At 36.3% G+C, this 20,214-nt stretch overlaps 1 protein-coding gene across 11 annotated transcripts in view; it reads right to left on the reverse strand.

The window, feature by feature from the left end:
• LOC134528179 (cAMP-regulated phosphoprotein 21) overlaps positions 1-20,214 on the reverse strand; it is a 183,065-nt gene that overhangs the window by 125,740 nt on the left and 37,111 nt on the right. For all 11 annotated transcript variants that reach the window (XM_063361557.1, XM_063361560.1, XM_063361558.1 and 8 more), the window contains exon 2: positions 8,579-8,666. The gene's annotated coding sequence lies outside the window, so the exon portion shown is untranslated. The remainder of the gene's footprint in view (positions 1-8,578; positions 8,667-20,214) is intronic.

Raw genomic sequence — 20,214 nt, forward strand, 5'->3', positions numbered from 1 at the left:
AAAAAACACGGGTACATAAGAAATGGTATAAACTCAAGTCTAAGGCTCAGAGCGAAGAGTTAGTTTACAAAACTCAATATTTTTCTCCTCGTTTAGTGATGGATATAAATAAGATTTACCAGAGTTAAGTTTTCTTATCTGTTATTAGGACAAAGAATTCTATTGACGGAAACTCAAGTCATCCAACTTGTCAAAACAAAAATAGCTGTGCTAGTGACGTTATCGATGACGTCATAACCTTCCAACTTGGTCACAACATATTGGAAGGTGTTGGATGACAGAGCCTTTGATGAAGCAGTCCCAGGCATACACTGCTGGCTGCCACAGGGCTTATCGCAGCCATCGCGAGACCGATCAGGCTGCAGTGTTGCCAGCTCCTTTCCTGGAAGCCCGCCCCCCCCCCCCTCCCCGAACCAAGGAGGCTGACACAAGCGTGAGTCAACCTCTCGCGCTTTACAGTCGTTCTCTTACAGCTGAAGCACAAGACAACTTCTGTCGAGAGGTTCTGGGTTCCAACACCCAATCAATCGATTACGTTGTGCATGTTCCAAATAATTTGTGATGCAATAAAACAATGTTTTAACTGACACATATATTGCAATTAAATAAAGAAGGAAAAGTAGTTACATACCGAATCCAATCTACTTCTTCACCAGCATCTTACCATAAAATAATTAACTTTAATTTAGTAAACCAGGATACAAATTAAATAAAACTACTATAATAAAATTTCTAAACTTGTTATTATCAAGATTGATTGTGTTACATAGTTAAATAGGTTTCTAATGTGTTGATTTGAAATTTTAAAGAAAGTAATGAATAACATATGCCCCAATAGAGTTCAGCATTTACCAACCCCAAGAGTAATTCAAAACTTTTCTAGCATAATAAGTGGCTTAAAACTTATAAGATGAGCTTGTAATGACTTTATATTCTCGTCCCTTAACGCTTTTGTCATCGCATACAGTCCATTTGATTTTAGTACCAAATTCTGTAGTAAATGTGTTTGATTTATTTAAAGCATTTGATTGTAATATATAATAATGATTCAAACACTTCTAATTTAATACTCTGGTGGTATTTGTCATCAATACTCAACAGCGCAGAGATGTAACATAAAAAATGTTAATTTTCACCCCAAGTTTAATTTAAATATAATTAACATGTACTAGAATGTAAACGAAAACTTTCCACATATAAAAATTTTTAGTCCTTGAAGAAAATATATTTGTAGACTATTAAAATAATAAACAAACAATACTAATTAAAACAATTATTCGTACTGATTGCTATCGTAAAATAAATTTTTGATGAAATGTGCTTTTTATGCTGAAACGCTATTCCAATAAAACTTCAAATATCCTACCCCGTCGTATATTATTATTGACGTGATAACGTCTAATAAATCGATGAACGCCGGCTGCACGCACGAAAAAGTGTCCCGTTACGCTGTGTCCCGTTGCGCTCATTGTACGCTTGCGCCGCATCTATCTCTCTTCCACTCGATTGGAACACCATCGATTTGACTTTTTCGAGGCACATTAAACTTGAAACACTCCCATTCGTTTCCTACTTTTCCTATCATCGGCATATCCTTAACAGAATAACACAGATTGGAAGAAGTGAAATAGCAAACATTGTATAAAAGTGATAGTTAAAATAATCTATTCGTTAAAGTAATAAACATATTAGAATTAATAAGTGCAAATAAAAGTAAATTTATTAATTAAATTGTAGATTTCATTTCACTCCTTTATATCCATACAAAATAGTGATAATCCAATAAAAATGATTCAATTTTATTCATAAAAGTATGCAATCATTTCATCAATGTTTTGTTATGACGTCACGTTAAACTATCGTCCGTAAACCAACTTTACAGACAACCAATTTTTATTTTTTATATCAATAATTAATACTGTTTAATTAAAAAAAAACCGTTAGTCATAAAATTTTAACTATCGATTGTATCGCAGTTAAAAACACTAACTATAATTCTGACAGGAGGGGTCACGATGATTGAGTGGTCAGGCGACCTGCCTCCCTGAACGACAATCCAGGTTCAATTACAGGCGGAGTCAAACCAGAAGAATTATTCTTTGCAAGAGAATGAACGGGTAGTCGACATAGTCATTCGAGACGAAGGATGGTGTTAGTGAATGTAGCACTGGCGGAATGAATAGGTAGGGGAAACAGGAGTACTCTGAGAAAAACCCACCTGCCCACGGTAAACTGATGGATTTTCTCGGATTACTCTAATCTTCTCTATCTATTCATTCGGTCAATCTCCATTCTAATCTTACTAGCCCTCGAAGTCTGTAATGACCCTAATTGTTTCATTTAACTACGATAGGTTAGAAAAACAACAAAATATCACGGAGTGCTTAACCTTCAATAAATGCGTTTCACTTCTCATTACGTTAGTGAAAAATGCATAAATGCATAAAATTAATATTTCACTAAACATGCTTTCGATTTTGTACATTTGAAATATGTTTGTGATATTTTACAACATACGACGGCCAATTTATGAAAAGAGTGATTTTTTTTTTCTTCAAATAAAAATTACTTTATGGAAAATGAAAAAATAATTCGTTCTCTAGACTGGCGTGATGCAACTTTCCACGTCATCACATTCTACTCTAATCTTTTATATTTCCAGCTGTCGCTAACTGTCATTCGCTTCACCCTGGGTTTTTAATTATTCGCTGTAATCCATATCCGAAATCTTACTTAAATATTTCAAATTTAAGTCGTACGAGTTAGACCATTTTTCTATTAGCAGTAAAACAGCCAATCTTGTATAGGTTAATTCACTCACGTTACACTTGTGATATGTTCCTAAATGCTTTAAGCTTATGATTTTATATATACATATAAATAAACACTGTGGCTGCTTAATTAGTTGGAAAACTAATATTTCGTATGTTAAATATATATTTTATTGAATAACAATTGTTTATTTACACGCTTATGCGACAGCTGGATTCGTAATATTTGGCAGGCAAATTCGTACGTCCAATTGCCTAAAATACGCCAAATTTGAAAATTCTAAGTGCCGCATACATACGAAAAAATAAACGAAGATAAAAATTGAATAAGTCTCGTATTTCTGTTCAATTAAAGTTATAACCGATGGGGGGAAAAAACTCAATGTCTATAGGCCTGTCAATTTTAAGGATAAACTAAGTTAGGCGTAGGAAAATTGACCATGGATCTAAGAAAGTGACTAACTAAAGTATTACCGACGGAGATACGACAAACAGTCGCGGGACCAAAATTTTAGATTTTCACCCAATCTCCAAACGAGGTTTGATCAATTATAAACTACTATAGCCTACACTGACACTTCAGTTGTCAACGATATCACTTGTAAAATTGCAAGGCAAAGCTTTGTACAATTTGCAATTTTACAAAGCTCTGCCTTGCAGTTTTACAAGAGATATCGTTGAAAACTGGGTTTACAAGGATTTTCATTGTAAAAAGCACAACAATTTTGACAATGGTTGTTGCCATGTCGATTCTTCTATAAAAATACTATACAATGTATCGCCTTGGTAAATTTTTTCAAGTTCTTTATTTCTTTTGGTTTTAAAATTAAACATTTCAATTTTTTTGGAATTTTCCCGTCCGTTACGAACCGGTCAAATTTCAAAATTCTAGTTCCTCTGTAAGTGGGTTAGAATTTGTATAGATAAGTGTAAGAGAGAGAGTTGAGCAAGTCACACATCGGGATATATATATATATATATATATATATATATATATATATATATATATGTATATATAAAGAGAAAGGGTATGATTATAATTTGGTCAATAGTGTGAAGAACTACGAAGAATACAACACAATTTCAGGAATTGTATGTGTGTTTGGATGGATGTGTGTGTGTGTTTGGATGGATGTGTGTGTGTGTATGTATGTATATATATTTTTTAAATATAACCTCGCATACATAATTTTATAGTGTGTGACTATGCACTAAAACACCATGAGGGGAAAAAAGAAATTTCACGGTATGGGTGATGGCAGACTGGGCATGACATTATCCCCTCAAACTACCACGACTGGGGAAAATTGTCATGACTTTCCCCGAGATTTCAAGCGAATGCCCTCATTTTCCTTGACTAATTCAAAATTCTTTGACTATCAATAATGTGGACACACTGATGTTTTTAGACAGCATGTTCGTGTGTTCTATTACAGGCCATGTCCTACCAAGAGGCAAGAGGCAGTTTAAAGTTTTACGACTCCCCAAAACGGCCGTGGGCCAGGCGGGCTGTCCGGTTGGCGTGCAAGAAACTGGAGAAAGACGTCGTTATCGCTATCGAGGCGAGCACGACAGAATCGCCATTCCGAGAATAACACCTGGGGGACGGATTGCAGTACCCGCTGGATTAACGGGACCTCGACAGAGGGAGTAAGGCGGGAACCTCAGGCGTGGCCGTTGTAAACAGACTGCGGTGCTGAGTCGACTTAGGCATCCAACACCTTCCAATACGTTACATCAAAGTTCGAGGTCTATCGTGTCACCGAAAACGTCACTAGCGCGCCGCCAAGTTTGTTTGACGAGTTGGATGACTTGAGTTTCCATCAGATATTTTGCATATCGGGCGGGTTCTAAAATGTGCGGGATGTTTGATGCAATCAGCCAATCAAAATCGTGCCTAGCGAAAACGGAAATGACATTCGTTTCCGTCACAACAATATTTAAAATGGCGAAGAACATGGGCGATTAAAGAGGTTATAAAAGTGAAATATCTAAAATTATGTTAATATGTTGCGAAATAATCTTATGTGTTAAGAGGAATAAGTTTCTATTACTTTAAAGAATCACTCAACATTTATTTTTATTATGTAACGAATATTATTTCAGATTAAATTCATAACATTCAAAATATTTTAAAATGCACAATTAGCATAACAAATTCAAAAATTCCATCCAAAATGGAAAAGTTTGGGATAACCCAGACCAAAAATAATCTCTGATAGTGTGACATGATTTCCAACATATTTGATGTTTTCTCTCCAAATTTATTTGGTGGAGAGAATTGTAAGCTATTTCCCGTCCAATATTACCCCTCCAACTCTATTTTCAAATATAGTTGGAGACAAATATTTGAAAGCGTGACACCAGCTTAACGAAAAGCATGCAATCAGTTGGAAATTGTGGCCAGTATCTGCAGACCGACAATCCCATTAAGCACTCACATGCGCAGGTATCTCTCTATATGCAGCTGTCCACACAAACCTGTAATAAAATTTCCTCGACTTTCTCCGATTTGCCAAACCAAAATTCCATAAATTTCCCTGAGTAACTTTTTAAAATAATTTACCTACATTGCAATTTTCTGAAGGAAATAAATAATACCCAGCCTACTTCATTCCTATAGCTGGCCTGGTTCTATCCCCTCTTCATTTCAAACCGAACTTTGCACACGCACTGAAATACCATTTAAAAAAAGCCTCATCGCGCATCCTACTGTCTTTAACTGAATTGGCTAGCTTGAAGGTGGTGTTAACTCGCTACTGACCTTAACTATCGAGAGGAAACTGCGGATTGATAAAATAAAGTGTGTGAAAGTGAGGTTAAACAAGAAGTGAAGTATAAAAGAATAACTAATGTAGCAAAAACTACTTGGAGTTAAATTAAGTGGTAATGCATGTTAATGTATTGTTTTAATTAAATTATATCATAATTATAATTTCATTTAGTACGCTTATTTGTGTTTGTAACATGCCCACCAACAGACTTGGGCTTTAGCGGTGGGTACGACACACAGATAGATAGACAACAGAAAATAAAAGACAATACAAAAATAAAAGAAATTACAAAAATAAAACAAAAATAAAAAAGAACAAAACTGGCCACTGCACAAAAGTAGGCAATCTCTACCTGAGATGAAATCACAGCACATCCTCAGGATGTTTCTTTACATTTTGTCACACAAGAAATCTTACTGATATATTTATTTTATGAATGTGTTTACGTTTTAAGCGCTATTTATAATGACATACATATGAACTATTATTCTCATATTTTTTATAAAGGTAGTTTGTATTTCACTCAACAGAGATGAACATCACTAGCAAGAAAAACTGCAAAACATAGCTTACCAACTGAAAGAAATCTTTGAAGTCCTCGCAAAAGAAATATTAAGTTTCTCAAATAACCTATATATTACCAAAATTTCAAAATATTTTAATTTCTTGATTTTCAGTGTTTCGAAACATTCGAGACATTATAAGAAAATGCAATTGGCTGCTTTGATACAAAGTTACGTGACAATGAATCCAAAATGCCGTGTTGCCAAGTTCTCTGACCTTAACCTTCATTTCGTAACAACAGAGCTTAGATAATACCAAATTATGGATAGCGTTGATAAGAGAAGAGGAAAGTTAGGGCTAGTGTTTCCGTATAAGGCTGGGTTGAAAAAAAGGGGGAGGGGAAGAAGAAGAAAAAAAAACAGTAAACAAGATCTGACCGCCAAGTTTTCTATACCACTGATTCAAAACACAGCATAGGACAGCAGTGTGGATATAAGGGAAATGAATATATTTAATGGCGCATCAGCCAATGAGAGAAGCGTAGGGTCACATTTTGGCGTTACTTGAGAACTGTTTGTTTGTATTTATCATCGTATTGTGGTACGAAATTATCGAGATATTACAATATTCTGGTAATAATTACTGTTTTGAAAATAAATTATTGCAATTACTCAGAAAAGGTCACTTGCAAAAGGTGTAAAAAAAAAAACTAAAAACATTTTTGTGATTCGAACTTTCATCTAATAATCCTACAAGACGCAAATTAAATTGTATGTTTGAAAACTGGCCACAAACTGTTCAGATGTCACGGGATAATCATTTGGTAGTCAATGTAGTTATTTACTAACACCACCAACAGATGTCAAGATTCATCGAACTTTCATTGGACTGAAATTAACAGCAAGATTTCGGTTGTGAAGCGGATTTCGCACAGGTCATGTGCACAGTCGTGTGCTTGGCCTACTGTGCAGTCACCTATGTTTTTTTTTTATTGTGCACCCAGCTTAAGAGGCCACTCCAGTCTTTCAGGGTCACTACGCAACCCGCATTAACCTCATAAGATTCAATGCTATTTTCATTTTGCTTATAACTAATTAACTAATATAGATTTCGAATTGATGCTTGCTTGATATGAGACAACGATGCTATTATCGAAGCCCCTTTCTTCAAAAACGTGCATAAATTATGGTTTTATACTAATCTTTACTAATATGCATAAGTGTATTGTCTAGGTTTGAACCATAATTTATGCACGTTTTTGAAGAAAGGGGCTTTGATATGAGCATCGTTGTCTTACATATAAAGCAAGCATCATTTCGAAATCTATATTAGTTAATAAGTTATAAGCAAAATGAAAACAGCATTGAATCTTATGAGGTTAACGCGGGTTGCGTAGTGCCCCTGAAACACTGGAGTGGCCTCTTAAGGCTGGCCAGTGGCGCCATTATGAGGGCGTAAGCGACTGGAGTTCGCGATAAACCGGGCAGTAAGCTGTCATTCCACTGAATAAAATAGTCAAGGACTAGACTAGCCAAGCATTAAAAAATTTTTATTACACACAATTTCTCCAAGGCCTTCCTGTTCATATGCAGAGGCCTTGTACAGTCTTTCTGCGTTAAAATAAACACTTTTGAAAAAATCATGCTTGCGTTGTCTTAACTACTACAGGGTGGCTAACAAAACCGCAAGAATTACTACTCCCTGGTTTTCCCATAAATTTTCAAAATTTGGAAAAAAAATTGCCCGGGCTTCTGATAATCTACTATTTACTATCAAAAAATACAAGTTCAAAATCACGACTCGTAGGGCTATCGCAACAGGCCGCCATCAATTATTTTTAACACACTACTTACTGTCGATAGCACTGAAATTAATCAGCTTGTCGAAGTGCCGATGTACGTGCGAGCAAAAAGAAATGGAAGAAAAGGACGGGGGCGTGGAACAGGTACAAATCAAAATTAAGTCTCTGCTATAATTTTAAATTTTCAGAAACTCTCATCATAAAAAGGAATTCCCGTCCACCCTAGGAACTTGCTGAAAATGCCAGGTAGCTAGCCACGGGTCGTTACCACAACGCCGAAATACCATAACGTCGAATGTCAAAATTGACCACGACGCCGACAGCTAGAAAACTGCTGTGTACCACAACGCCGAAATAACAACTGAATGAATTTGTGAGTGTTTCTTAAATGTACATTAACGCCGAAATCACCACAATCAAACCTAACCTAACCTAGCGTAATATAACCTAACTTAACCTAGCCTATCCTAACCTAGCCTATCCTAACCTAGCCTATCCTAACCTAACCTAGTCTAACCTAACCTAGCCTAGCCTAGCTAACCTAACCTAGTCTAACCTAACCTAGCCTTTGTGGCAGTCCTGCAATGCCATTTTTCGGCGTTAGTGTATTTTGGCGTTGTGGTATTTTGGCGTTGTGGTATTTCGGCGTTGTGGTGCGTCTCCGCTAGCCACCCTGTCGGTATTCTCGCGGGCAGGGAACGCGAGGTCGGCGCAGCTGATGTAGTTACCCGAAGTGCCGCTGGTGCTGGCGCCTGTCGGCCGGTCCTGGGGGTCATCGTCGGCGGCTCACCAGCGTCCGGCTTCACCGGGCCGCTCCTGAGGGCACAGCCAACCACGACGCGTCACGACACAACTCTCCGCAGGTCTCTCTCTCTCGACTCAACGGACCCGCGCAACGGTCGCGGAAACGTACGAAATCCAAGAGCGGGCCACACCTTCCGAGTTTGGGGAGGGCGAATGATCGGAGGGTTTTGGATGGTACTGAACAAACACCCCCCCCCCCCAGGTTAAATGGAGAACTAGATGTTTTTAATTCAAATAAACACAATTATATATGCTAGTCAAACGCATTTCTGTTTTGAAAGCAAAACCAAAGTTATGGTTTTATCTCACTATTTTATTTTTACGTTTAACACGACTAAACTTGTAGACTTCATGTGTGGTCGAAATTAAACAACATAAAAAAAATCAATATTAGTGCACATGTTTTGCATAATTAGCTGGCAACGTTTAATATTACACATTTTTGTGCAATATGGATAAGGAGAACCAAATTGAATATATAACGTAAAACGTTTTGGGTTTAAAGGCAATGCTGTGGCTACTGATTGGTATGTTTTAAAATTATTTCAACAATATTTAATTAATTTTATTTAGTCTTTTAAAATATTTTCTTTTCTGAAAGAAATGAAACCGTATCACATAGCAGCCAGTAAAATTGACTTTAAACCTAAAAAGTTCTAGTTTTATATACGAGTTCATTCTCCTTATCCACACTGCATAAAACGGTGAAAATGCAACTTTTCCAGCTAATCCTGCAAAAAGTATGCGATACATAAATATTTGCAAGTTTAACCGCGTGGAACGTAAAAATAATATAATGGCCTGGAAAAAGACATACCGCCTTAATAAATTAGACACGGTACGTACAGTAACACTAAAAACTAAACAAATAATAACATGTGAGAGTCTCTTTCAGTAATCGTCACAGATGTGTAACATCTAACCTTTGTAACGAGCAAACTCATGTATTCTCATGTTGGAAAAAACTTATAACAAAAAATTCGCGAACGAAATAAAACGTAGAATACTTAAAAATAAAGCCGAGCGTGATGCATGTAAGCACATTGTTTTTTCAACTACGTTTCTGGACGCGAATTACACGTAGTTTCCGCATATGTTTCTCTCGAATTTTTAAACTATATATTGAAACGGCTCGGATAAAGCGAAAGACTTGAAAAAACACCAAACCCCGGCTTTGGACCAGATTTTGAAAATAAATTGAGTCATGCGAGTTTCGCAGTGCGAAATGGGATCAACTGACTGAAGCCTTACACGAGTTTGCAAAATGCTGCATTATATGAATCATTTAGATTACTTGAAAAAGAAGCTGAAAGCGAATTCACCATGAATTAGCCGAAAATCGTGTCAAACGCACATATAGCGACAAAATTTTCAACACAAGATCCTATTCTTACAGGAAGATTCTTATATATGATAGTTTGGAGGCTTTCAGGATTGTTTTCTCAAAACAGAATAAAAAATTTGTTAAGAAGTTTGCGAAAACTTGCTACCTGGCAACATAAATATTACAAGGCCGCCATTATAATAGTTTGGGGGAGGGGGGGCCGCTAGACTTAGGGTTTTTGGAGTATTTTTAATATTTAGGAAGACGAATGAAGACTTGTAAGTAGCCATAAAAAAATTCCAACTCTGGCCTTGTTTAAAAACTTGTGTTGTTACTAAAATACTAGGCTATGGTATTCATACTAATATATATATACATATATATACATATATATATATAGACACACATACATACTTGGTTTAAGCCCGTGAATATTTAGCAACAAAAAACAAATGCAGGAGCAAAGTCCATATACTTTAAACCACTTATACGTAATACCGACTTAACTTTCTTGAAACAAAAACACCTGACCACTATATTGTTTCCTTTCCCCGAGATGTACCCAGGGAGGCGTCCCCCCCCCCCCCCCTCGTTTTGTCAAGGCACGGGCGCACACACGTATCCCTTTGGGACGAAAAATGTTTCCTTTCCCTAAAAAAAAAAAAAAAGTTTCATACCATCATTCTGTCACCAACACCCAGCCTCACTGCAAAGTATATAAAATACTTATGCCAAGTATGAGGGACAGGCGGAGGAGGCAGATTCGCGGGTCGTCGTCACGAGAGCTCGGCATGACACCGCGGCGAGGCGAGGCGCCGCGCCGTCTGCACACACCACGCACGGCACGACAACCAATCAATCCCCGCTGGTCACCGGCTTCCAGGAACCCAGCCCTGACCTTCCGCGCGCTCTCTCCCCTTCCACCCACTCGCCCTCCATCCCCCCCCCCCCCCCCCACCACCGGCGATACCCTGCCGCAATGAAGACCAGTGGGTCGAGCATGGTTCTTTTCCTCGCCACCGTCATAGTGACGACGCGTCGCCGGTATGACGGCGGAGTTATGACGGCCGCGTGAAAATGCGAGCACGGATCCCATCGTCATATCTCTCCCGTCATCGCTAAGGCGCCTTACCTACGACGGCTTGGCAGTCGATAATATGCAGAGGTTGGCAGTGAATTTACAGAAAGGATGTGTTTTATTTGGCAGTTGGTGTATCTGCTAGCAATTTACAGCCAATAGAAAACTACCTACACGAAAACAAGATTGTGGACATTCGTAAAACTTAGGCATGATGTGACTATCAAATTATATATTTTCCACAATTATATTCAATATTTATATCAATTTTCACTGTACGCCTGTTGGCGTTCAGTAAATATAAGTTTTACAGACTATTTTTTGCTCAGTAAAACACCCGTCATGTCTCAGTCTCAAAATATAATAAAATCATTTTACATAGCAAAGTCGGTTATAATTATTAAATAGTATACAAGAAGGTTAAGGAGTGCATTAGAAACTGTGAAAGTTTGTAGTTTTTAATATGAAAATATTATTTAGCGATCTTGTGAAATGTGTTGCCCGTTATTATTAATTTTTTTTTCAATGGTCAGTTATTATTACTTTAAATCATATGGTGAAATAAGAATTTCAAAACACTTTTGTGATTCGACGTGAAACATTACAATGCTAGACCTGATTTAATCATTATTTAGTAATTTTCGTCACCGTTAAAGTTAATTTGCCGATTTGAAGGTACCGAAACAACTCGGTGTGCTATACGTCCCACTGTTCAAAAACTACTACTGTTATATTTAATTACATTATCCTTAGACTTGTTTATAGCATATTTTCTAGTGCCCTAAAAGTTTTATTCACACTATTTTGTACCGTAGCATATGTATTGGGTGAATACGCTGATAATATTTATTTAGCATCTTGCAAGCTTGAAACAATATAACACGAAGTCGGTGTTGTTAATTAAATGCCTGAATATCACTTATTACGTAAACTGTAGTTGACAATATTGTGTCTGCATTTTATAACTACCAGAAGAGTATAGGAACTAAAAATACCCTTTAACGGAATTAATTACTTTCTTTTCACATAAGCCGCTCCTCTCACAAATTACAATTTTCGTATGAACTATAAACACGAAACCTCTCAACTCTACGTGAAACACTATTATTCCTACATTGTTACCATTTTATCATACTGAAAGTATTTGAGCGAATCTTAGGTGAATAAAATACGTTTCAATATGCGATACAGCAGGAGCAAACCTAGCCACCAACGAGGGTGGGGAGTAGGCCTAACCTAAAAGTCACTAAATGTTTGGAGGAAATGCTTTGTGTTTAAAATGCGATAAAACGAAGGTTTAAAATAACCATCAGACTACTATGTATTTATCAGCGGCATTCTTGTGTATTTTCAACCTTATCAATGCATGTATTTTATTTTTACAAGTGATTTTTTTTTATTACACGTATGGAAGTTGAAGGGGAAATGAGTTGTTTTTAGAAGTTTAATAAGCCACACGCGTATAGGTGTTTTACACTTAACTTTTATACAGAATAATTAACTAATGTGATGTTATCTTATATCTAGTTGAAATATTACGTTATTTTGTCCTGACCTTTATTTTTTTATTAAGTGATATGACAAAAGTAGGCAGATTGGCAGTTTTCTTAGTATGATATATTTTGGTTAATTGAGTATTGTGCAGTTAAAAATAACGAGAAAAAAGAATCAATGTGTCTTATTCACACGAAACATAGAAAGTAAGTATTTATTTATGCGGCGTGATTATTATCGGAAACAAGTTGTTTCGAAGTTTGTTCAGACAGAGAAAAACATAACCCTTTTTTAGATACATCGTATAACTCACATACGTAATTTCTGAGTAAATATAATTAAGGCAAAACCTTAAATTTCACGAAAATATATTATTTAACTCATTTGAAAGAATTATTTCCCAGTATTAAATGAAAGTTACACACGTAGTCGGCTGTATGACGGGGTTATGACTGACAAGCCATTGCGCCTTACGTATGACGGGCATGTCGTAGCTAAGGCGTCTTCCAGAAGGCGAAAAAAGATCCATGCTCGATTTTAGTAGCGAAGCGTCATACCGATGACGCGTCATCCCTATGACGGGCGAAAAAGAGAACCATGCTCGCCCGGCTGGAGGGTGACCAAACACACATCATGCGATATAAGCAGGGTTTGAAGAAAAAAAAAGTATTTTTTTTTTTACCTTTAAACAATTTTTTTTTTTGTTACGTTAGTTCAATTGGTTCTCAGCATGTTCGGATGAAAGTAATGCAACATCCCGCTTTCAGTTGAACCACTCATGTTGAACCACAAAAATTAAAACATCAAAGAACTGAAGTCCAGAAAATCTGCACATCTGACTGGAACGTAACCACAGAAAGGGCATATTACGCCACAGGAAGAGGATTCTCCACAGAATGTGAGTTTCCCAACAGAATAAGGGTTTACAGTACAGTCGGGGATTTCCCACAGAATAGGAGTTAACTTTTTTTTTTTTTTTTAACTTTAGAGGAGTATTTAAGTGGGGAATAATTTACAACGTATTCAAATAATTCAAGTTCTTGATAAGTATATAATTTTTGTTTCTGTAAATCACAAGGAATATTAATGAGCAAACTATTGGTGTTATTAGAGTGGGATTAGACCTTTGATTAATATATATATTATATTTAAAAATGCATTATTTACTAACACTTTTTTTATAGAAATAACTTGATTGTGGTTTACATCAGCCAACCCTGGATATAAAAGACACGGTAAATTCAAATTCTTATTTTGGACACAACGCAATTGCTAGTTTCCAATGTATGCGTGATCGCTTAGGGCACGTCCTGATGAACTCCGTTGGGCGGCGAAACATCTCCGGCACTAGCCCGGACATCTAGTGCAAGTAGGATGTACCCCGACCAGATTACAGGCTCGGGGGCCCCCCAGAGATGTGATAGTCTTGGGTAAGAGCTTTGCGATACTCTTGGGATGGAGTATCCCATGAGTCAACCACAGGTTAGCCTAATTAGGTCAAGTGAAAGTGGGTGGCAGTGATGCTGGGATGGGTTGCCCCGGCCGCACGTTGTAGCTCCTCCTTAAACGCCTCCGGGTCGCGATGAAGCGGCTCTACGGAGCTCGTACCTGTGGTCATCCAGCCCGTAAGGGAGGAATTACCATCAAACCCGGCACATTAAACAATTAAGCAGCTGTTCGCTGAACGACTGTCACAGTGATCGGGAGTAAGCCTGACCCTTGCGGAGAAGTTATTTACTCTGAAAAACTGTAGGACAAAACAATTTCAAAACGTTTTTGACCCCACAGTATATCAGTAAAAATAACAGGATTATAACATTTTCCTTCTTTCACCCCAAAGCTTAAAAAAAAATCAGTATAAATTCAGTATACGAGTGCATGTACACGAAGGAAATTTTTTTGTGTCAACACACAACATAAATAAAAATTAAACAAGGGAGACTAAGGCTGTGTTTGCAAATAGCGCGTACATGTGACGCTTATTTCGTAACCTCTCTCAGATATGAAACAATATTATTCCTAGGATGATTATTGATGCTGAGTATTTTTACCAATAAAGATCTTCTAAATTATGATTTTTTTTTAAATTTAGATTTAGGAATATTCTCATTCCTCGGAGACATATTTTTGAAAACTACCCTCTCCTCTCTTCGGCAGCATTTTTGCAAAATTCCACACGTGAGACAGCCAACTCAACTATAGGATTGCCGATCCATCGAATTTCTTCACGAATGCTTTAGTAGGACATGACCCAAAAATAGTCCAAACTCATAATTTTAAGACTATTTATATAACACTCCTGGTGCTCATATAAATAAGAAATACAATTTATTACATTTTCTTGAATCAAAGGTGATAATCTCCAATAAATTATTGTTAAATAAATTTAGTTAATTCTGTTAAATTTGTGATTTTTGTTTATTTTGTTAATGCAGACTACATATATTTAATGTTAAGCAAATATTGTGTTTAAAGACTTATTCAATTATTATATGTAACATGTATGTATTGTCTATATGTAACGAAGTTGTTCTATATCCCAGAGACTATGCTCATGCGGAATCAACGAACAGAATGCAAATAAAAAATTTTTTTTCCGGCACAAGCTAACAAAACTGCGTTCCGTTCGGAACAATACCGCAAGACTTCCATCTCACGAGCGCAGCAATAGCAACATTGAAGGTCGTGCCATAATCGCCGAGTCACGTTCCGAGCTGATGTTGCAGATGATGGTATGACATTTGACTGGTGCGCGTGACCCATGACGTCAGGTGCTGAGGGTGCAGTCACGTGGAGCTGAATCAATACCAGACTGCACCTTCTGCATCCGACTTAATCCTACTAATATTATGAACGCGAAAGTTTGTAAGTATGGATGGATGTTTGTTACTCTCTCACGTAAAAACTACTGAATGGATTTGAATGAAATTTGGCCTACAGCTAGCTTATAACCTGGATTAACACATAGACCCCATATTAATATGAAATTCCATCCCTAAGGGAGTGAAAAAGTGATATTTCATTTTATAACAGAAAAAAAATCATAGGTCATAGACATACAAATAGTGGGTGTCATTTCTCTATGTCTGACACACGATCATACACATAGTAAGGTCTGGCAAATTAAGATTTTTCTCCTTGGTGAGACCAGTCCGCTTAGTGGAGCTCGCAGCGGCTAGCAAAATAAAGGCGCTAATAACAGTTTTGTTCTTAACTTCGTCAATAGATAGAGTTGCCTTGAATTTTAAACGCACCATCGTTTGATGCGTTTGTCATGTCTTTAATTTTCGTTTGTTTTTGCCGTATGCGTTCCTATACCATTCATCCGATTGCAATGAAATTTTGGTGATTTGTTATGCGCATGCCCATGAAGGTTACTGAGACGGTAAAACTATTTTTCAATAGTTGGAGCACGAATCGTGTAAAAAAATGTTTTATTTCATTTAATATAGCGGCACTTCGTCTGTTTTTGTTGTATAAGTGCGCACGCATGACACAATTTATTAAAATATAAAAGAGACAGAGATAGAGTTTTTTTATATATATATATATATATATATATATATATATATATAATTATGCTACGGCACGGGCGCTCTTCAGAACACACGTATCCCTTTGGGACGAAAAGTTTTTCCTCTCCCTAAAAAAAAAGTTTCATATCATCATTCAAATAAACACAAATCTATATTCTGTCACCAACGCCCAGCCATATATATATATATATATATATATATATATATATATATATATATATATATATATAAATATATATATATGAGCAGGTGAGTTGCAAAACTGCCCTTTTCCAGAAATTGAATAAATCCAGATTCCATTGAATTTGTAAACTATGAGTTCCCCTTCATGTATAGACAGAATTGTTGTGTGTCTAAAGTCTTCTTTTCCTTTGATATTTGTGAGTTGAAAAATTGTGTTCGTTGCAAAACTCTCCTTTTCCAAGTGCCAGTAAGTTACAGAACTGTCCTTTTCCAGTGTGTTACAATTTGTTTCAAATCTGTCTTTATCCTACATGTTTTACCATGAATTATTAAAACCATCTGTAACACTGCCTATATGTTTATATGACAAATATTATGCATAAATTTATTAGTCTTTCTTTTTACTATTTTTAATCTTGCAGTAATTATAATGTTTGTTTTAATATGATGCAGTTGGTTACCCTTTATGTCCATATCTCTGGAAATAATCACTTACTTTGATGTTTACATTGTAACCATTTTTTTTTTGTTTTGTGGGAATAACTAAACGAATCATTGTTATTGCCTGTGATAGATAACACAGAAAATTTTAGTAATGTGACTGAAGTTACTACAGAAAGTGGCAGGAAACGAACACGGCGAAAGGGAACATGGACTCGAGAAAAATCGAAACGAGAAAGGTAACAGCAATATAACCTCTCCTATTAATGAAATATATAGGTTGTGAAATTAGAATGTAAAATATTTTTATACTGTGATAATGAACAAACTACTCATGCTATTTTGTTAGTTCTGGTTTCCATTGTGACATACTGTCCTTAACAAAATTTTCATAATTTTAAATTAATTACCGTATGACTTTGTGGCAAGCAAATCTTTCTACATGCAGTAGGACTCCTGCATTTTTGCAATAATAATGTGTTGCATACATGCAATAATACCAAGATTACTCAAACCAGTAACTTATAATTTTTTTATGATTTCGTATTGTTTCAGGTATACATCAAAATCACTGCCAAGAAAGCCGCAGTGCGGACATGATACGAATACCTTTAAATGTGCAACTCTATCCATGCAAGATATTAGACTTTTCCATCAGGCCTTTTATGCTACCTCTCGTAAAGTGTCTCAGGATAGCTTTATTTTGAAGTATGCTTCCTAGATGGCTCCAAAGAGGACTTCTCGGGCAAAGGTAGCAAACAGTTCCAGGAGAATACAATGACATTTTCAAGTTATTCGGAACAGTCAAGAGACTTGGAAAGGAAGTACCTGTTTTTGACTGGAAAACTTCTGTGCAAATTGTACTCAAGCCTACATCACAGTGGCACTTTCGGTTATCTATGTGCAAGAGGATAATTCTAACAAGAATTAAAAATGGTGCAGTCCGTGTTAGAGGCGAAATCAACTATGAAGTAGATTGTGCAACTGTTTCATCTATCATCAGAAGGGGCATGGCTGTGGCCAATATTAATCCAGAACCATTGTTACACTCAGTTCCTGTAAAAAAAGGCAAAACTGAAGGATGTCAATAATCTTCTTTCTAAACATTTTGCTAAGAACTGGCGAGACTTGGAACATCTAGAATACTACCGAAATGTTATTGATGCTCAAAAAGAAGTCGAGCATACAGGTGGAAACACATTCGAAGAGTGCATCAATGTGGATGAAGCATATGATCCAGTGGTGTAGACTTTTATTCTTTCCAGATGAAAATTTCCGCTTTATGTGTAAAATTATGTACATAGTGCTAAAGTTTGTAAAGCTAAAAAAAAAAAAAAGCTCAACTACCCCATTACAACGTGTTTTTTTAATACCAAAACTGTCGTTTTTCGCTAGTTTGCTGCAAAACTGTCCTTTTCAATATTACAATCTCAAATAACTCAGGGCGTTTTTTTTTATAAAAAGCTCAACTACCGCATTGAAACGTGTGTTTTTAATACCAAAACTGTCGTTTTTCGCTAGTTTGCTGCAAAACTGTCCTTTTCCATATTACAATCTCGAATAACTCAGGGCGGTTTATCTGGATTTTTAAAATATTTCATTAATCATCTAATATTATTGTACTCTTACTCCAGAAAAATGAAGTTGCATAGAATATGAAAAATTACTTAAGTTATGAGTTTTTCCTATTTCCTGAAAAATCACTTCTGGTGGATAAGGATAGTTCTGCAACTCACCTGCTCATATATATATATATATATATATATATACAGTGAGATAGAGACGGAGAGATAAGTTGAGATAGAGCGAGGTATAGAGAATGAAATGGGTTAGATAAAGAGATATATACCTATAGATGTATAGAGCTATACAGAGACATATATAGAAGATATATAGATAGTGGGAAGTATATATGTAGATATAGAGAGATACATAGATGTATATAGATGTAGATAGAGATAAATATATATAGAGAGATGGATAGATGATTTGTATATGTGGAACTACTTCAAACATATTACAAAACAAAACTGAATGCAGTGCAGACCGAGCATTAGCTAGATAATGGAATCTTTTCAATATTAGTAATATCTTATTTTTCAGCTTTTTTCTATATTGCTTTATAAAGTCTAAATTACATACAGACCAGGTAAATAACTATAAACTGGCAGAACAACGTCTGTCGGGATCTGAAAGTGATATAATTTAATTTTCACACTTGACATTCAAATTAAGAAGACAATTTAATTAACTACGTCTGATTTCGAAAAAGGTCCCCTTCACCCTGTGTTCAGCCCGGGCAATACCGGGCATTGCAGCTAGTCAATTATATGAATCACCATAATTTTTTAGTCAATTGTAACATAACATATTATTACTGCACTCCCCGACAGATGCTACTTCATTTAATATAAAAGAATAAATACTTGAAATTATACTAGTAATCAGATTTTTCAAATGCAAGAATAATTAACCTTTATTGCCGAAATTGTTGTTGTAATAAGCAATGAAAACCACATTAACTTTTCGTTTAAATATAATTATGAACAAGTTTCCCTATAAATAAACTGTAATCAAATATCTAACATAACCTATTACTGCACTCGCCGACTGATGCTACTTTTTTTAATAATAAAAGAATAAATACTTGAAATTATTCTTGTAATCTGATTCATTTTCTTACGTACATTTGACGTAGAAATTATTTCATATTTCACATTTATAAACAAAGTTTTAAGTTTCCACTTCTGTCGGTGCGGCGCAAGCGTACAATGAGCGTAACGGGACACAGCGTAACGGAACAATGAGCGTAACGGAACAATTAGCGTAACGGGACACTTTTTCGTGCGTGCAGCCGGCGTTCAAATATTTTTATTACTTTAACGAAGAGATTATTTTAACTATAACTTTTATCTTTTATACATGTTTGCTATTTTACTTCAAGATCGTCGAGAATGTTTTACGCTTTTTCGCAATTACACATTTAACGACGAAGTTTGTTCGTCGTGAAATTAAAGGTAGAATTTAATAAAAATGCCCTTGCAGTTAATGAAATACGTATTAGTAAGTTTAAGAAAGAATGTCGGCTTTAATCTCCAACCCAGACGCTCGTGGTGCGCTTGGGCCGAGATTAAAATTCTTCGAGAATATTTTACGTGTTTGTGTGTTCCAGTGCTCAAAATGATATGCAATTGATGGCCCCGGGCACGAAATTTTATTTATCATTCATTAATAATAACGCCCCTAGCGATAAACAAAGGAAAATATGTATTAACGAGTGCCTGGTAAACGAATCCCATTCAGGCATATTGAGAAGAGAGCTCTGCAGACCGCGCGTGTGGCCGGGTGGGCGGTGCCCACAGCTCGTACAGCTGTAGCCTCGAGGGAACGTGACACACACCGCTCGGGCCGGGTCGCGGGAAAGGACAGCTCCTTCACCTCTGACCTGCCGTCCCGACGCGCCTGATGGCGTCACTGCCGAGACCACGCGGCGGAGTGGCTGCC

Source organism: Bacillus rossius, chromosome 1, assembly GCF_032445375.1.
Source record: "Bacillus rossius redtenbacheri isolate Brsri chromosome 1, Brsri_v3, whole genome shotgun sequence".
NCBI lineage: Eukaryota > Metazoa > Arthropoda > Insecta > Phasmatodea > Bacillidae > Bacillus > Bacillus rossius.